Source organism: Protopterus annectens, chromosome 10.part0, assembly GCF_019279795.1.
Source record: "Protopterus annectens isolate FY-2018-M chromosome 10.part0, PAN1.0, whole genome shotgun sequence".
Taxonomy (NCBI): Eukaryota; Metazoa; Chordata; order Ceratodontiformes; family Protopteridae; genus Protopterus; species Protopterus annectens.
In genome coordinates, this window is record NC_056744.1 from 873,301,416 (window position 1) to 873,320,141 (window position 18,726).

Genomic DNA, 18,726 nt, shown 5'->3' on the forward strand with positions numbered 1-18,726 from the left:
GTATTTAGCATTAAAACTGCCAAATTGTTTTGTTCAATGTTTTTATTCCGAACTTGGCGCGCGCAAACACACACACACACACACACACACACTAAAAATAACAGTGTATCACGTTTAACAGTCACCGGTACAATTCCCAGTATATCAGCTCATAAGAAGAGAATTTCGTTGTTTCAATAACCATAAATCAGTGGCCCTACCAATAACGATAGCCACCGATTGCTATTCAAAGTTTTACGACCATTCGGCACTGGTCATCCAAAAGGCTAAAGGATCTCCTCTTTCGTGACCCATTCGAAACAGTATTTTGATAACAGGACGACACCACATTCCTTATCGGCTCCCAATTTGTCTAGTCCCTTTGTCTTCAGATTGGGAGCAATTTTGTGGTATGCTGTGCAAGACTGCTGTGGTATTGCACTCTACTCTACAGATACCGTTCAGCTGTCCAGGATTTGTAGGGACACTCCTGTTTCCGCCTTAGTGTTTTGCTCCATTCGTCCTACAACTGGAATTTGTTTGGGGAAGTTCTAAATTAGTACCAGTTATTTTTATCCTTTGTCCATAATTTTGGGTGTTACTTTCTATACTCTTAAACCAAATTAACGAACATCAGGAGATTCATTCCGCACTTATGCTTCAAAATGAGCCTCCAATGTAGGCTCGTTTCATAGTATTGGGTCTTAAAAGTTAAAGGGAAAATTATTAGTTTGTTGCAGAATGCATTCACAATGGACGGTGGCACGAATGTACCTCTCAACTGTCCACGATTTTACACAACGTCTCTGATTTGCCTCTTTTTTATCTTTCCCTCGTTAGAATTGATTTTCTGGTAAATCACCGAGTCTTACAGTCAGTTAAGAATACCACACAGTTTCATACTGTGTATTGCTCCGAAAATGCATGTTGATGCAAACCCTGCTGTTTTATCTGTGTCCCATTATTTTGATATTGCCCCTGATTCCTTTGAAATAAGTCAAAAGGCAACAAGTGCCTGACTGTATGGGGTGTTAAACTTCCAAGACTTGTGCAGTTATTTATAGTATCAATTATTTTATACTGCAACATTATGTGTGTTGACATTTGTATTGGAGTAAGAAAACGTAAGGATGTTATGCGATGGTTCAGATGTGGTATTGGTATGTGGAATAATCCCCAATATAAAGTAATAAAAAGGAAAGAAAGAAAATGTAAGGATGGTATACGTTCGCCTGGATCTGATCTCAAAGGATACAGTCCACGCATTCGTCGGTTAACACAAGTTATATAGAGGGTGAATAAATCATTGCTGTTCATTATTGCCCAATACCGTAAATGAAATGCATAAATGCTAAGTGTGCTTTAAAGTTATCATTTAAGATGATTCACTTTTCCTTAAATCACAAGGGCAGAAACCTGGTGTAATGTACCAAAAAAGAAAGACCGTACATTCCTTATAGGCCATCTGGCTACCGGTGTTTAGCTAAAGTGACAGCTCTTCGTCTCTTTAACTGCCAGATGTCGTTCTCTTGCGTAAATCCTCACATTGTCTGCAAAGTCAAGAATCCTGTTAGTAGGTGCTTTTGTACTAGGCTAAGATAGAAACAGAAAAAAAACACTATGGATGAATTAACAGTGTTCCGACAGCTGGTTGCACCCAGTGCTGAAATCACAGTTTTGTTACTGGGACAGAGGCCGCATTGTATGAACTTCGCCTACAAAGTCCATATTTATCCATTACCTAAATGCTGCGGCCAGTGAGCGAATCTTGGCTTTTTTTAGCCGGGAAATGAGAGAATCCTGACCGATTTAGTTTCAGGATATTTTCAGCATGGCTGGGCGTACTGAGCATGTTGAAACGTCGTACTTTTTGAACTAATATTTTTAACTGCTGTGTACCTCCTAAGTCAATGTAATGCAAAAGCTAATTACTATTTCCCCCACATTGTGTGTTGCTTGTCAGATGCTCGTTGTTTAAAAACCTGGGCCCTCACTTCATTAAAGAACAACAAACTGTTAAATTCTACCTTCTCTTTTACCCGGGTTCAGGATCCCTTAATCTGAGGTTAAACAATATATTATGTAGAGAAGTCAGTGTTAATCTGTGTTTTGAATCTCTGACTTGGTCTAGTTGCGGAAGTTCAGGATTACTCCTCTGTACATCACAGTTTTCTTGTCACTTCTTCACAGTCACAGCAGCCAACAACTCTGCAAAAAAGAGATAGTGAGCTGCAGGGCATGCCTCAGCTCCCCGAGCTGCCTTTCCTTTCACGTCTCGAGACAGTTTGCTGAAACCACTGTGTTAGGGACGTCGTTTGAACTGGCCCCCCTGACTAAGGTGCAACTACGCATTGCAGAAACCTCCTGCTAACGCTCAGGAAGTGGAGCTTGCGGTTTGGGGCTGAACTCTTGGGAGTTAGAGCCGCGGTAAGCCATCTCAAGGCATTCACTAGAGGCAAGCGTAACTGTACCGTTGCTTTTGCCACGCACTTGTCTCTAACCTGCCTTGCTGACACCAGCATCCAGCATCTGCGAGCCGTACCTCAGCCTCTCAGCTGGTAAGGAAGTAACTTTTAAAAATACAGTTAAGTAAATTAGCATGCTGAAGTAACAGCAAGGTTGTCAGAGCAACTAGGTAGTGTAACTGAGTTCGATGGCTGTCTTTGGAGATGATGAACCATGTTGATGAAATTAATACAGTAATTTGAAAAACTGCATCATTAACAAGTGCAAGGTCATAGGCCATTGTGGAGATCTGGAGAATATGCCAAACACTGTTTATTCTAAATAATTTACGGAGTCTCACTGTTAAACTTCTAGCAACTATACTGAAGGCATTGAAAGTGCATTTTCACGAGTGAAAACGCTGGTGACCTATGTGGAAATGTAACCTTAAAAATAGAAGATCAGGCAGACAGTTTTAAATCTGGATGTGGGTTTTGCCCTGGAGGTATAACTCTAAAGCAGGTGACGAATTGTCATGTTTAGTCATGGGTCTACATAGTCTAACGTGAGCAGCAGTGTTTCCACTAAAAGATGCACATTTTTAATAGTAATTAAGTTTTATGATCGTGCCATGAAAATTACAAATTTGGCATTAAGTCTCCAAGTAGCATAATATAAGAAGCTAGGATGTGATTTATGTTGTTGATGCTTAACAGTTTCTTCCATTTTACTGCACAGGGCTGCACCTCAAATGCCTAAGAAATAATGTAAGTGATAAAATAAAAATTGCTTTGGCATCAGTTGTTTGTGTCCCACCCAGCTATTCACCAAATGGCTGAGTAAGGTGAGACTAGCAGATCTGTCTCAAACACAAGATAACTGAGATTATATGGAGGTCCCTACATCTAAGACCAATCGGTTCTACGTTTAAAATGAATGCGTATTACTGAACTGGAAATTAGCCTCTGCCATTCTGTACTTCAAACTTTTGAATTAGCATTATTACTTCTAACCCAACAGTGTTGCCATTTGCAAACGTTAAAAGAACACTGAAAGAAAGGGGAAGTCCTAGATCGTAAGGACAAGTCAGATGCAGAAAGTAACTAAAGCTCGATTCGTACCATATTTATTGCACTGCTTTTATCCTGTTTACTTGGTTGAAGAAGTTATATATGCCTCATTGCCGTTGCTGCTTTTATGTTAACTTATCAATTGAGGGCACATTTCTGGATATAAGGGCCTGCGTGTGCCGACATATTTATCTGACTACTTTGATTTATTTTCCTTTTGAACTAACGAACAATCTGTTCTCAAGGATAAATGAACAACTAGCAAAACCAGGTGACGCAAAATACTTGCTTTCCCACAGCCTCTGCCCGTTATTTGTGGTGATGTCAAACCTTCATAGTTAGGATCCCCGATGACTCTTTAGCAAGCCAATACTTGAAGTCGCCATTTAACATGGTACTAAAATATTTACCATGAGATCTGTACGGAATAATTTATCAGTAAAACACCCAGGTTTTTACTGTCAGACAGTAGGGCGCATTTGGGGTGGGGTCAAGTCCAATGCAACATCCTGTAAAACTGACAGCGTGTTGTCTATAGCAACATTCTCCACAAACCTTGGGGGTCTCAGTATCAGCTGCAACTAGGTACTGATCCCCTCCAACAGCTGAACAGGGTGAAAAAATGCGTTTTCATTCCTAGGGTTTGGAACTTGTGTCATGGAGCATAGAAAACAAAATACAAGCATCTGGATTGCACATCCTCAGTTTTTGTATATATACTAGCAAAATACCTTAACAATTTTCAAATGCTATGTATGCCTCAAACATAAATTTGTTTCGCAGTAAAATACCTAAGGGTCGCTAACGAGACGAGATTTCTACTGCTGCAGTCATACAACTTGTAGAGTTCCTGTTAAGTCACTAAAATCACAGATTCGACTTACTCTCTTGTGAAGTTTTAGGACTGCCATCATATTTTGAAGTATTTTAATATACTGTCATGGTGCTTACTGCTTTGGTACTGGCACATTCAGCAATGATTGCTGCTTTTATAACCATTTCTAGCCTAACGCTTGTTTGGTTATTACTACTTGCAAAAGGATAAAAAGAAGGGGATGCATTCTGGCTAACAGCCAAAAGCTGTAACTTGCTACTTAGCTTTAATTATGATATTTCAGAATTATCGCTGTATCTGTAACAAGTCATCTGTGTGCTCTCTAGCATTCTATTAGCGATATTTAATACATTTTAATTATCCGAGTCTACATGACCCATGTGGAAATGTAACCTACCAAGCACACATAATTCTCAATAAAAACGGAATAACTGGTATTGCTCCAATCAATGCATTTGTCACCATATCAAACTGGCTATTATTGCATTTCAACACACCACAGAAGGGGTTAAAGCTACTCAGCACAACATCGTGTCATGCACATTTGTGTAATGTTGGGTGAACCACTGGCATATTACTGTAAGAAATGCATCCTGTTTCTAAGCTATTACTGGTCCAATCATTATTGTACCCCCTCCCCAAGTGACACAAGTACTCATTTTCAAAATATATTCCAGATATGTTTATTGAAATAACACCACATAAATGTACCAAAAAATGTCTATTGAAAAAAGCTGCCTGCCCAAACCAATTTATATTCAGTATTCTTGGTGGTAATACTGTATCATGGTATCAGGCCCCATTTCCTTTTTCGTAAGGTACCTGACATATTTTTGTATACCATTTTTAATATAGCTCATTAAGTACAATCTAGTAGTTTATATTACTTGCCCACAATTTCTCAGTAATACAGTTTTGTATACAATGTTTGAATATGTGTATATATCTGCACAGGTTTAAGGGAGTTCCCCCATATTCCTGTAGCTGATTGCAGGTGGAAAGGTTGTATAATATCTATCCTTACAGTCTCCTATAGTAAGCATATCTTTTTTGAGGCAGCACTTTTCACTTCCTCTTCTCAGAAGAACTTCTCATATCCTGTATTCTGCATCTTTGACCATGGATTGTTGTAACTCCCTTATGATATACAGCTGAATATTTATACAGAATCTGCTCAGGTGGGGGTTCTGCTATATCTGCAGCATTCCTGGTAGGATCATACCACTGGCCTATGAGACAGAGAGAGACTGTCAGTCTTCTCCCAACTTTTTTTTCTCCTGTCTGATCCTGCTTTCACTTTTTATCTATAATTATTTTGCAAGCGCACTACTGTTAACAGTTTCTCCAGGGTACTTTACTAACATTTAACTACCCCATACACATAAACACTGAAGACGTGAATTGTTTCTCATTTGAGTGCACACATTTATTTTATTTATTTATATATTTACCAAGAATCATGTCAACAAAGTCTATCACCAGTGTATCAGACACCCCACATCTGAGAATTCTGGTTTCCATTACTCACCTATGGAGATTTGTGTCAACAGAAAGGTCCAGTTTTGTTGACATAAACTGAAATGCTCTTTTCCATATCAGCAGTATAACCACTGCCATATTTCATGTTACATTTTAATCTGTTGTTGCATAGTCTTTGTTGCAACTGATATTCTGTAGGTATGGTAGATTATTGTTATTTCTGACACACAGATGTCAAAATCAAAGCTTTCAAAGCGAGGCATAATTATTAATATGCCCTATTTACACAGTCACTGCCAATATTTCAAATTGTTGACAATCCCTATAGTACTAGATGACTAGTATAACCTCTGCAGTGTTACCCCCTGCTGGTCTTCTTCAGACAGGGTCATTCTAGCAGTAAATTACAATGACTGGATTTATCCACTATATTGTTACCTTCTCCCAGCTGTAAATGATAACACTAGAGATATCTTTGCCATGAGGAACCAACATGGTGCCATACTACTTGGACATTGACTTAGGTTGGTGCAAAGCTCCCGTATTTATCCTACTACATCTCCTCGTTTTCTTCAGTTCTAACCAGCTTTGAGTGTCAGACATTTCCCTTTTATGCCATTTTTTTAATTTTGCTGTATAGTAACTATTTTTACTATTTTCGTATAAGCTAACACATGGTCATTTTTTTATCATTCATAATTTTCAGTATTTTCTTTGAAACTGAAAAAAGTCCAGCAATAACAGTTAAATCAATAAATAAATCCTCCTTGGCACAAATAAGAAGCTACTAAAGGTTTGCATTCTCACTGCCTAGACCCTGACCAAAATAGTCAATATTGTGAGAAATTCAATTCTTTGTTGAATGAAAAGTGCCTTTGAACATTAGGAAATAGGTCTAAGAGGTGTATGGTAGAAGCATTTAAGGCAGAAAAGTTAACAAGATGATTCAAACTAGAACCAGCGAGATATGGAAGACTTCCTTCCCCCATACAAATTCTAGTCCTGATCTTCCATTGACAACTGCTTTTGCAGCTGGCACATTTTCCCAACAGACTCTTAAACAGGGATGTAAATTTGGTGTCCTCAGTGCACAGTGAGCCACTTCCACTTCAGTGCCTTTATAATACGAGCCTAAATATGCACCATCATGTATATCAATGTCATTCTAAATATCAGGCATTCCAAGGACAGTTTTTGAAGTCAAGAAGCTCTCTGAGACAAAGCTGCTAGATGAGCAGCCTGCTCAATGGCTCAAGCCTCCAAGCCTGATACTTCCTTTCACTGATTAAAGTGAAACGGATGGGATGATTTCACGTTCAGTGAAAAATGTGTCAGGATGATGTTGGTCCCCTAAAAGGACTGATGCAGGTCTAAGTTCAGAAAGCAGCATTATTGATTGATGTTGATACCAGTGAAGGTCTCAGAAAACAAAAAGATGATATTGAGGATACCACTCCTCCTTTTTCAGAAGGGGAAATTATGCTTAATTTCAAACACTTCTCTCCTCAGTATATTCTTTTATATCATGAAAACTGTTCTTTGCAATCTTATGACTCACCACCCTGGGATTTAATTTTAACAAACCTGTTAATACCATGAATGTGAATTAAAATTGTTCAGTTACAAAGATCTCCTTTCCTAAAATAAGGCATTTAAAGATATCAAAGATTTTAAAATCTGAAAAGGAGTCTTTCTATTGTTTAAAATTTTCCAAGACTTATAGAAATACACTCCTCTTTATCCTGATGCTCAGATCAACAGATCTTTTATGCACATAAGGATAATTTTCCCCTTTTCTCCAATTTGAAGTCTAACCCACAATGTCTAGTTACTTGTGCTTCTTCTCTTCCTTCTATTAAACAATCTGTATCTCATTGTCACACAGAGGGTATGCTGTTGTACAGATATGAGAAGATGCTATATGCTTTTACCACATTAGCAATCTGGGTCAATAACTATTCAGCCCATAACCTACTTTACCTGAACACATTTTTTTATAGACTTAGGCTACTTTCAACACTATGCTAGATCCCAAGGATAATGATGACTTTTCAGCTGTAGGTAGGACTTCTGGAACTTTTGTTCTACATACCTTGAAATGTTCATATCACTTCATAGATGCTGTAACCAGGGCAACTATCACCAGTATAATTATTAGAAAAATTGCCTGACTAAGGTAATAATATTTGCAAGAAGAGATGAATATCCAAATTTTGACTGCTGCTCTTACTGACTGCATTTTATTTGTGAGGTTAATAACAAACCCTATAAAATCTTCACATGAAAAACAAAATGTAACTGGACTTCAGGATATTCATTTTCCAGTATTTCTACCACTCATTGGAATTTCCCATATGCTAAAACAGGAGCCCTACTCTTAGTTGCTGGCTAGTTGATTAAAGTTCAAAACATCAACACTGAAAAACTACTGGTGTCTTTTCAGACTTGGGGCAGAATGAGAAGGTGAATATTGCATTTTTCTCACTGTCTTCATGTGCCATCTCAGATTTGGTATGTATTTTATGGCACTATCTTCAATAGTACCTTCCTAAACATCCTAAACTCACATGCCCCCATAAGAAATGCCAGAGTCAAGACACAGTACTCCCCTTGGCTACAAAAAGGCATCAGGGCACAAATGAAAGTCAGAGACAGAGCCTGGGAACAATAGCGCTTAACAACACCCCCCCACCCCACCCCCACCTCTAGAGACTCATTCTTGAATTGCATAATATGGTCAAAAAGCAAATAAAGGAAGACAAAACTCAATATTATCAGTCTAACCCAAACGCCTCCCATCACAACCCTAAGCAGTTCTGGTCCACCATAAACTCCATTCTCCACCCAGGTAAAGTTGGCACCCCAACCTACCACTCTCCCCTCCTCCAACAGTATGGCCTCCTCATTTAATAAACACTTTACAGAATCTATTCTGTCTTTGGCTAAACAATATAACCCCTACCCACCCTCTCCACATCTAAACCAAATACTCTCCCCACAGTCTTTTCATTTACCCCAGTACCTACCTCCTATATAAAAAAACTTCTACTGAAACTTAAGCCCACAAAACTTGCTGTTAACAATCTCCCTATGTGAATACCTAAAAATAGCGGTCAAAGTTCTAGCTTATCCAGTCTCTATCTTGATTAGCTAGTCCTTATCAGAAAGCTATGTCCCTACACTGTGGTAAAATATCCCACATCATTTTCCTCCATAAAGGAGGCTCCTCCACTGAACTCTCCAACTACTGCCCCATAGACATCCTTTCTCCACTTTCCAAGATATTTAAGAAATGCATCCACTCTCAAGTTTTGGACTACCTCCTAGCTAATAACCTCCTTTCCAGCACCCAACATGGCTTCAGACCATACCACAGTACTACAACCGCCTTGCTTTCTTTCACTAACACTATCCTTCACCATAAAAATACTGGCCTGTTCTCCTCTGCTACATTCCTGGATCTATCCAAGGCCTTTGATATGGTCTCACACAAACTACTACTCTCTGTTCTTACTAACCTATCCTTTTCACAATCAGCTACTGACTGGTTTCACAGATACCTAGCTGGACGCTAACAATCCATTGTTTGGCATAATGACCTATCTCCTTGACTTTCTGTTACACTCGGTGTACCCCAAGGCTCCACCCTTGGTCCCCTGCTATTCTCACTCTTCACCAATGATCTATTCACAGCCACCAAGCAGGCCTCTCTCATACAGTATGCAGATGACTCCACCCTCATCTGCTCATCCCCAACTATACCAGAACTCCATAAGATCACACAAGAAGCTTTTTCCTCTGTAGAAACCTGCCTATCTAATGCCCAGTTACTACTCAACCCAAACAAGACTAAACGTCTTATCTTCCAACCCACAAAATCAAACCTAACCATCCCTCACTTTAATATTGTAGCCAATGACAATACCATCAACTCCCCAACAGAACACACCAAACTACCTGGTGTTGAGATTGATAACAATCTCAGATTTGACATTCACATGTCTCTTACCATAAAAAAGTTCACAAAAAACTAGGAGCATTGTATAGGAACAAATAATTCATCACCAAAATAGCAAGAATTTATGTTGCTAATTCCCACCTAATCTCCACTTTACTCTATGTCTCTCCTATACTCACCAACCTTAGACAAACTGACCTAAATAAACCCAAAGCTTGCTGCAACAAAATTGATGTTTGCCACTGGGGCATCATATCGCTGCCACCACTGTATCTCACTTAGGGAACTTGACTGGCTTGAACTCCCTCAGCTTCTTCACCTGAATCAACTCTCACTCACTCATAAGTTTGTAAACTAACCTCTTAAAGTCCCATCCCTCCAAAACCTTCTCCAGCCCTGTTGCACCACTTGACCACCTTGTTCCAGCAGTAAAGATCAATGTCTAGTAACCAAAGCCAAGAAATCAGCTGGGAAGCTCTATTCTCCTGCATAATATCCAGATTATGCAACCGCCCCACTATAACTACACTACCATCAGACAATCACTACAAGGCTGTACTAAAAACTCACTTAAAAAGTCACTGGTTATGTCCATGCATCAATCCCGATTAGTGACCTTCCTTTTACCTCATCTTCCTCACCTCTTCCCTGGCCACCCTGCATCTCACTGTTGGATCACTACAATCATTTCCTCTGAATGTTTTGGCTTTTCCCCAGCACACTGCCCCCCCCCCATGCTCAATCTATTTTACCCCTCTTATACCATCCTCAACTGCCTTTCTTCATCTCAACTTCTAAATACATCTCCAGCTGTCACACAACTACCCACTTCTGACTACCACTTCTAATCACAAAGTCTCTTCTCTTACTCATTCTACCCCCCCCCCGCTATTCCTCTTAGCCATTCTAGCTTGTTCCGCCATTCTAGTGGAACACCTGCTTATGTATTTGTATGATTTTATTTGATTACAATCTGAATATTCATATTATTGTTATTCTTAGTTTCTAGCTAGATATTAGAATACTCTGTTCAATACTATGATTGCTATTTTAATGTATAACAATTGTTCTTCAATTATCTGTTATGAAACTCTGTATTTCACTTATTCTTATATTGTACTATAGAGCTTTACTCCCCAGGCCTCTGCTGAAAAAGGACCTGTGTCCAGTTGTAAATAAATAAATAATAAATGATCAAACTTGGCAATCATTTCAAAAATGCATACCAGTTACTTCCCTGCCAATCATTTAGGAACCACTAAGTGTTTGACTATATTGTTTAAGGACATCTTTACCATGTTTTATATATTTTATATATATATATATATATATATATGGTTCTACCTGACATAGTCGAAACCACACAACACCGACAACCACATCACCGACACCACATATTCGACAGTCCATAAACACGAAACCACACATAACCGACAACGAAATAACCGACGGTACACAAACACGAAACCCCATACACTGCACACACCACAATAACAATTAAAAACAAAACACATCCCCATTCCACAAACCACACACACAACACAAGCACACCAACATCCTTACAAGCCCACACTAAACCTTACCCTAACCCTAAGGTCCACTATCACACTTACCTACCCGCTCCTAACCCTAACTCACTTAACCCTATCGCCTCCCTAACCCTAACTCACTTAACCCACCCTAACGCCCTAACCCTAACTCACTTAACCCACCCTATCGCCCCTAACCCTAACTCACTTAACCCACCCTATCGCCCCTAACCCTAACTCACTTAACCCACCCCTATCCCCACAGACCGTCAATCTCCACACTTACCTGCTCTCACCACTTAACCCGTCCACACTACCGTGATACTCACACAGCCTTTCCCCATGTCGGCATCCTGGTGTTGTCATCCGTCAGGTCGGTCTTCTGCATTGTCGATGTTCTGCCACTTCTTCGTTTCGATCTTCTGGAGCTCAATTCGCTGTCGGTCTTCTCTGTGTCGCGAAGTCAGGTAGAACCATATATATATATATATATATATATATATATATATATATAATTTTTTTTTTATTATTATTTTGGATCCTTTAACTGATGAATGTTATTTGTTTTTAAGCAGAATTTCTTGTTTTAGGTTACCTAATGGAATCAGTCTAAGCCTTGATTGAATAACTTGTTTCACATAAAATGTAAGACCTAGATGTTTTCACTTTACTCAACTGATTAATAAAGAACAGAAACATTTTCTTCATTATAAAAGAAGCACATCCTCAAATTTTTACTTCACCGGGACGTCATAGTGTATTGACATAACGGTGTGTGTGAATGAGTTACATATGACTGGTGATTTTTAGTCATGTGTTCAGTGTGAGCAGTGATTTAAACTATTGTTTCTCTGTGACATTCTGATGAATTCTGAAGTTAAAGCGGTAAAACACAATGTAATACTATAGTGCCTGCTGCTCATTTCTGGTGCATTCATTTGTATTCCATTTTTCAAGGATTTTAGCCAATAATGAAACTATGGAAATGAATATGTAGGCTTGTACTTGAGGAGATTTTTGGAAGGGGAGTGGGAGTTTCTTGTTTCCAGATTTGGGATATTGTGTTGTTACACAGGTAGAGGTTAAAATGTAATTTAAGATTTGAATTAGGTGTTCACAATGCAAACTGAACAATCAGTGTAGAAACTTGCCTGGTCCAGGAGGACAGTCATTTGGAAAGGAATCTAAGAGTATTTATTTATCCCTATTTATAAGAGAAGAAAAGTAGAAGAGAGGGTTGTAAAGAAGAGGATCTGAAGGATAGAAAACAAGAGTTGAAGAAGCGGAAAATATGTTAGTAAACTCATAGAGGAAGTCAGTGGAAGTGGGTTGATCAGAGGCAGCTTACATGACTCAGTATATTTTATTTCTTGAGTTGTTAAATCACCTAATAATATTGTAAATTATTTTACAGAAATGCTTGGGTTGCTGAAAGGTGATAACATGTCAGTTTTGTAGATGGGTTGACTGGTGATGTCTCACAGCTTTCTTGGTTCAATGTCAGAGTCAAGAATCTTATTTGTTTGTAGAGCTTGGGCCTTTTGTCCAGTGTTACAGTTTGTATTTCTGGTTTTAAATACAACTTTGAGCTCATTATTAACCCATGGTATTTGACTTGATTTGTAAAATCTAGACATAATTGGAAATATTTTTTTGAAGTAAAAGTATTTTTTGGTGAGAAGAGAGCTGTCAGTTTGACCTAGGCCTCGTTCTAGAATGGCAATGTTTTTTTTGGAAATTTAATGTGAAATGTGGTAAGTTTAGGTAACAGCTTAGTAGGGAAAGAGAAAAGGTTATTGTAGAGTGATCAAGCAAGCATTTTAATGAGGAAATATTGCTATAAATGTTTGTAGTAAGACAGTCAAGAAGGGTTGGTTGGTACTTTTGAAATTGGGCCTGTTGGAGTTCTAATTATTTGCATATGGTCATGGTTATGCTCCAGGAGTAAAGTGTGAATGTTATTGCGGGATGGTCTTAAAGACTGATAATGAAATTTCCAAGAACAAGTTAGCTTTTGCATGGTTTAGAGCTCTGGTGCAAATCCAGGATAAGACTTTTGAATTTGTCAGGGAAGGAGGGTGTTTTTGATAAGCAACTATTAGAAGAGGAGAGATATAATGAGAAGCCAATCACAGTCACGGTCACTGGGGAGTCTATTGGTGAAACAATCTCTATTAGTGGGGTTGCTTTTATAATGAAGGAGAACACCACTGATGCATTAACCTAAATGGACATTGAATGTGTATGAGTATCCAAAAAAGTGATAATTAAGATTTAGAGTGCTATCTTTAACCCATGATTCTGTTATACCAATGAGGTTCGGTGCTGAGTAATATGGAAGGTACACCATTGCTCCAATTTGTTTGTGATGCTACCAGCATTAATAAGGCCAAGGTGTAGTTAATGGATGGTGAAATGATGCAGCTGTAAAAATGAGGGTTAGAAAGCAGGGTCTGGGCTAACTTTAATACTTTTTGTAAGGATAATAGGAGAAGAAAAGAAGTGAGTTTTATAAGGAACTTAGGATGTTTGACATATTAGATGGAGGTGTAGTTTCAATGTAGGGATGAAAGGGTGGGAGGCAGGAGGAGACACTCTGATGTAAAATAGACATGTGTGAGGTATGTAGGTATGTAAGATTTAGGTATGTGGTAGGTGATAGTGATTAAGGAATGTTGCATATGTGAGATGGTATTTGGTTGGGTTTGAGAGAGGGGTGGGATAATTAGTTTTATGACTGAATTATTGGTAAGTAGCAGCTGAGGTAGATGAAGTAGAATAGCAAGGTGAATGTTCAGAGGGACTGATATTGCTAAGGCAGTAAGGGAGTATCAATTGTAAGAGAAGGCACTCCGTGTTTAAATCTGGTAGTGGTAGAATAAAATGATGTTATATTTATTTTAGGTGGTCTGGATATATTAGTATGCTGATGAGTGGATATTGTAGTAAAAAGAATGAGTTTCTTTAAGTAGACATTTGAAGTAATTAAAACCAGATTGTGCAGGGCACTGGTTAATAATGGTTGAGATATGCTGAATGAATTACATAGAACTATAGAGAGTTTTTATAGAAAGGAAGCAAGTTGGTGGGATGCTATATCTATAGCTCAGATTTGTAGAATATGGAGAGAGATTAGACTTTGCATGGTAGGAAGATAAGAGATTGACTAAACTGGTAGCAGTTGTGAGTTGTACAATGCATGAGTTGACTTAAGTATAAATATCTTTAGCAGAATATTTTTTACATAGTGGAAATGGTAGAGTATTTTTGTAAAACTGTGTTGTTTTCTGGCCATTTTCCTTTATTGTTCTTATGTGTAATTATACTTACCATAACAAAAGATATTTGAGAGGAGGTCATTATTACAATAAAGCTCCATCCCACGATTTCTCTTTCTTATATAGAGAAGTCTGCAGGATCCTATTCTGGATCCTATATTTATTTCGAGTTCTGCTGTGGCAACCCTTAACCAGGAAAAGCTAAAAGACATTTGTTTTAGGAGGCTTCTGTGTCTGTTTTTATTTGTCATTATATTGGTGGGACAATTCAGGTACTACAATATTCGATGTAACTCTGATTAACACCTTGTGATTTTGTATTCTCCTCTAATCCCCAACTTGCGGTCATATTACTTCTATAGTTTGTTTTTATGCATCTCTTTTGTTGTTGCTAATAAATAAAAGTGGTGTTGGTCTAGATCTAACATTGCTTAATAAACATGATTTAATCTCAGAAGGTGTTCTGTCAACACCTTTAGAAATTTCAGACAGTAATACAATCTATTTTAAGCTGATCAGCAATTATTTTATACCTGACAGAAAAGAGATTGTTTATGATATGGAGAAGTTAAACAAAGGAAAAGTCAAAACCTCGGGGGAGGAGTGTGAATGTCTGACAGTCAGAAATATCTGCATGACATGGTCTAAAAAACTTCGGTGAAAAAGATATTTTGTTAGACTACTTAAAAAGGTACAGCTATAAAAATTACATAACACATAGTACAGGGCATAATTAAAAATTATGAAATGGTTTTATAAAAAGGTTGAAAAGGGAATTGTGTATTAAAAACAAGCACATGAAAAATCTTTAATTAAGACTGATGATAATAATACAAATTTTCTAAGTATATCAATGCTAAGAAATCAGATTACGGTGGGGAAGTTATCACAAAAAATAACAAGGTACCATAATAAAATAAGGAGTCTAGTAGTAAAACTGGAACCTAAACTAAACACAACTACCAGGCAAGCAGCACATTTTATACAGCCCACGTGCACATTTTATACAGGCCACATGCACTTCCTATTAATTAGCAGTAGTGGAAGTGCAATGGCAAATGAGAAGATCTCTTCTTTGAGGTTGTGGGATATACAGTTTGCATATCTTCTCTTTGTCAGGGTGGGTTTTCTCTCAGTACCATAGATTTCTCCCATGTCCCAGAAGCATACTATGCTAGGCTACACTAAATTATCCATATAGGTATTGTAATTACCCTTCATCTTGTGTCCTAGTTCATTGCTGAAAAGGATCCGACAAGAACAAAGTTCACTTTTAATAAATTACAGTGCTACAACATCAAATGGGGGACCATAGGTTCATAGATCATCATCATCATCATCAACAGACCCCTTTTTCCCATTTTTTTTCTACACGTGGTTGGGGTATAATGTTAACTGTTACCAACTCTCTCGATTCAGTGCCACACTCCTGCCTTCTTCAACACATGCCTGACTGTCGCAGATCTTCTTTCACACATTCCATCTACCTCTTTGCTGGACATCCTTGCTTCCTCTTACCTTCTTCCTGTCTGTCCCAAATCTTCCTCACCAGATTGTCTTCTGCTTTTCTGCACACGTCCAAACCACTGTAATCTGTTCTCTTTGATCTTTTCTGCAATGGAGCTACTTTGGCTTCTGCTCTTATGTCCTCATTTCTTCATCTGTCCCACAATGTGCATCCTACCACCATTCTCGGACAATTCATTTCCATCACCTCTAGCTTCTTCATCTGTTCTACCTTTACTGTCCAGGTTTCTGTTGCACCACTGTCTTGTACACCTTACTTTTCAGCTTCTTTGGCATTTTTCTGTCATAGACTACACTTAACACTCTATGCCAGTTGGCTGCAGCACCTCTGATTCTAGCTTTGACCTCTTCATTCAGACTTCCCTTCTCCTCAACCACCCCTCCCAGATACTTGAAGCTGTTTACTTGCTCCACTATCTTCCCTTCTAACTCTATTCTCAGCTTATTCCTATTTCCCCAATTTTCTGCCATCACCACCATCTTATCTGTGCTTAGTTTCACCCCATGTTCCTTCAGTTTTGCATTCCATTCTCCTATCCTTTGCTGAAGTTCTTGCTCAGAGTTTTCCTGTATTGCCACATTGTCTGCCTACAGCAACTTTGTTGATTCGTCCCCTCCCACCTGTTTGCTAACGTAGTCCATCACCAGTATGAACAGCAGTGGGCTCAGAGCTGGACCCTGGTGTACACCCACTCCCACTGGGATCCCCTCTGTGAGGCTGAACACTGTTCGTACTTGAGTCATTGGGTCCTTGTACATAGCCTGCACTAATTCTGCCAATGTTTCTGGGACTTCAAACCACCACAGTACTGCCCAGATCAGCTTTCTTGGGACCTTGTCATATTCTTTCTCCAAGTCTAGGAATGCCCAGTTGGACTCTCTCCTCATCTCTAGCATCTTCTCAAGTGTCTATCTCACTGCAAACATCAGGTCAATTGTGCTACATCCTGATCTGAATCCGAACTGCTCATCTCCCATCTCCCATCTTAAATTCTACTACTCTGCATATCCATTTATCAATCACCCTCTCCAGAACTTTCATGCAATGTGATAGCAGTTTCATGCCTCTGTACTGCCCACAGTTGTGGATGTCCCCTTTGTTCTTGTACACTGGCATGAGTATGCTTATTCTCCAGTCATCTGGGCTATGTCTTTCTCTCCACACTGCTATTAGTACCCTCAGGAGCCATTTCTCCACTATCACACACAGCATCTTTATCAAATCTGCTGTGACGTCATCTGAGCCTGCTGCTTTCCACAACTTCATTTTCCTTAGTGCTGTTCTTACTTCTTCTGGGACAGGCTCCTCTTCTTCTCTCAATATAGGCTGTTTCTGGGACAGTACATCTTCTGTGGGGTTTTCTTCATTCAGAAGCTGCTGGAAATACTCCTTCCATCTGCCTTTGATGTCCTGTGAACTGGTGAGCAGGTTGTTGCTGGCATCCCTTATGAAGGATGTCTGACTGTCTTCTTTATCTTTCTGTCTTTGCCTTACAACCTGATATAGTTTCTTTGTGGCACTTACTGAGTCACTTTCCAGAAGTTGGTACAGTGCCTCCGATGCTCTATTCTTTGCTATTGCAACTTCTTTCTCAGCTTCCTTGTTAGCCAACCAGTAGTCCTTCCTAGCCTGGTTAGTCTTTTCTGTCTCCCACTTCTTCCTGCGCTCCTTCTTTCTTTTGATGACTTCCTGGACTTCTGCATTCCACCACTAGGTTTCCTTATGTACCTTATTTCCATACCCGGCTCTGCCACATATCTTTTCTGTAGTCCTAACACATGCTGGTTTTAGGCGCTGCCATTCTTGTTCAACTCCACCTATTTCCGCCTCTTCTTGGGGTGCTAGAGCTCTGAGTAATTCCTTGAACTGTTGTACTTTTTCTCCAGTCAATTTCCAGGTTTCAGCCTGGTCTCTGTTGACCTTTGAGCCTTCCCTGGCCACTGCTTGCAGCTGATTGTGGCAACTAGTGGTTTATGCTGTGGGCCAACTGTTTCACTGGGGATGACTTTGCAATCATGGATTCTACCCCAGTGCCTTTTCCTTACTAGGAGGAAGTCTACCTGAGTTGCATGTTGGCTACTCTTGTATGTGATCTTCTGACTGTCTCTCTTTCTGAACCATGTGTTGGCTACTATCAAGGCATTTGCCAGACAGAAGTCTAGAATAGCCTCTCCTTCTTTATTCCTGTTGCCCCACTCATGTGGACCTTGGCAGTCCTTGTATCTTGTTCTGCCTCTCCCAATATGTGCATTCAAGCCACCCATTAAACACCAATTCATGTTGTCCTGCTTTATCTCATAGGCCCTGCAACTGCTGTCTGAATGCACTCTTTTCCTCACTATCACAACCCTGCTGTGGGGCATAGGCTGAGATTATGAATACTGTCCTATCATTACACTGGCGTCTGATTGCCATGAGTCTGTCATTAAATCTGATGATATCCCTTCACTGCCTTTTAAAGCCTCTCTCTCACCACAATTCCCACACCATTTCTATCTTGTCCCCTACCTGAGTAGTAGAGTCTGGATCCCAAGCCAAGTGGCTTTGTTGCACCATCTTGTCTCTTGGAAACATGGGATGTCCAGCCTCCTCCGTATCATCATGTCATTCACTTCCAAGCTGCAT

The 18,726-nt window shown here is 39.3% G+C and overlaps 1 protein-coding gene across 2 annotated transcripts in view; it reads left to right on the forward strand.

Annotated features, from left to right (window-relative positions):
- The first annotated feature begins 2,373 nt into the window (after positions 1-2,373).
- GFI1 (growth factor independent 1 transcriptional repressor) overlaps positions 2,374-18,726 on the forward strand; it is a 50,522-nt gene continuing 34,169 nt past the window's right edge. For both annotated transcript variants that reach the window (XM_044085670.1, XM_044085671.1), the window contains exon 1: positions 2,374-2,537. The gene's annotated coding sequence lies outside the window, so the exon portion shown is untranslated. The remainder of the gene's footprint in view (positions 2,538-18,726) is intronic.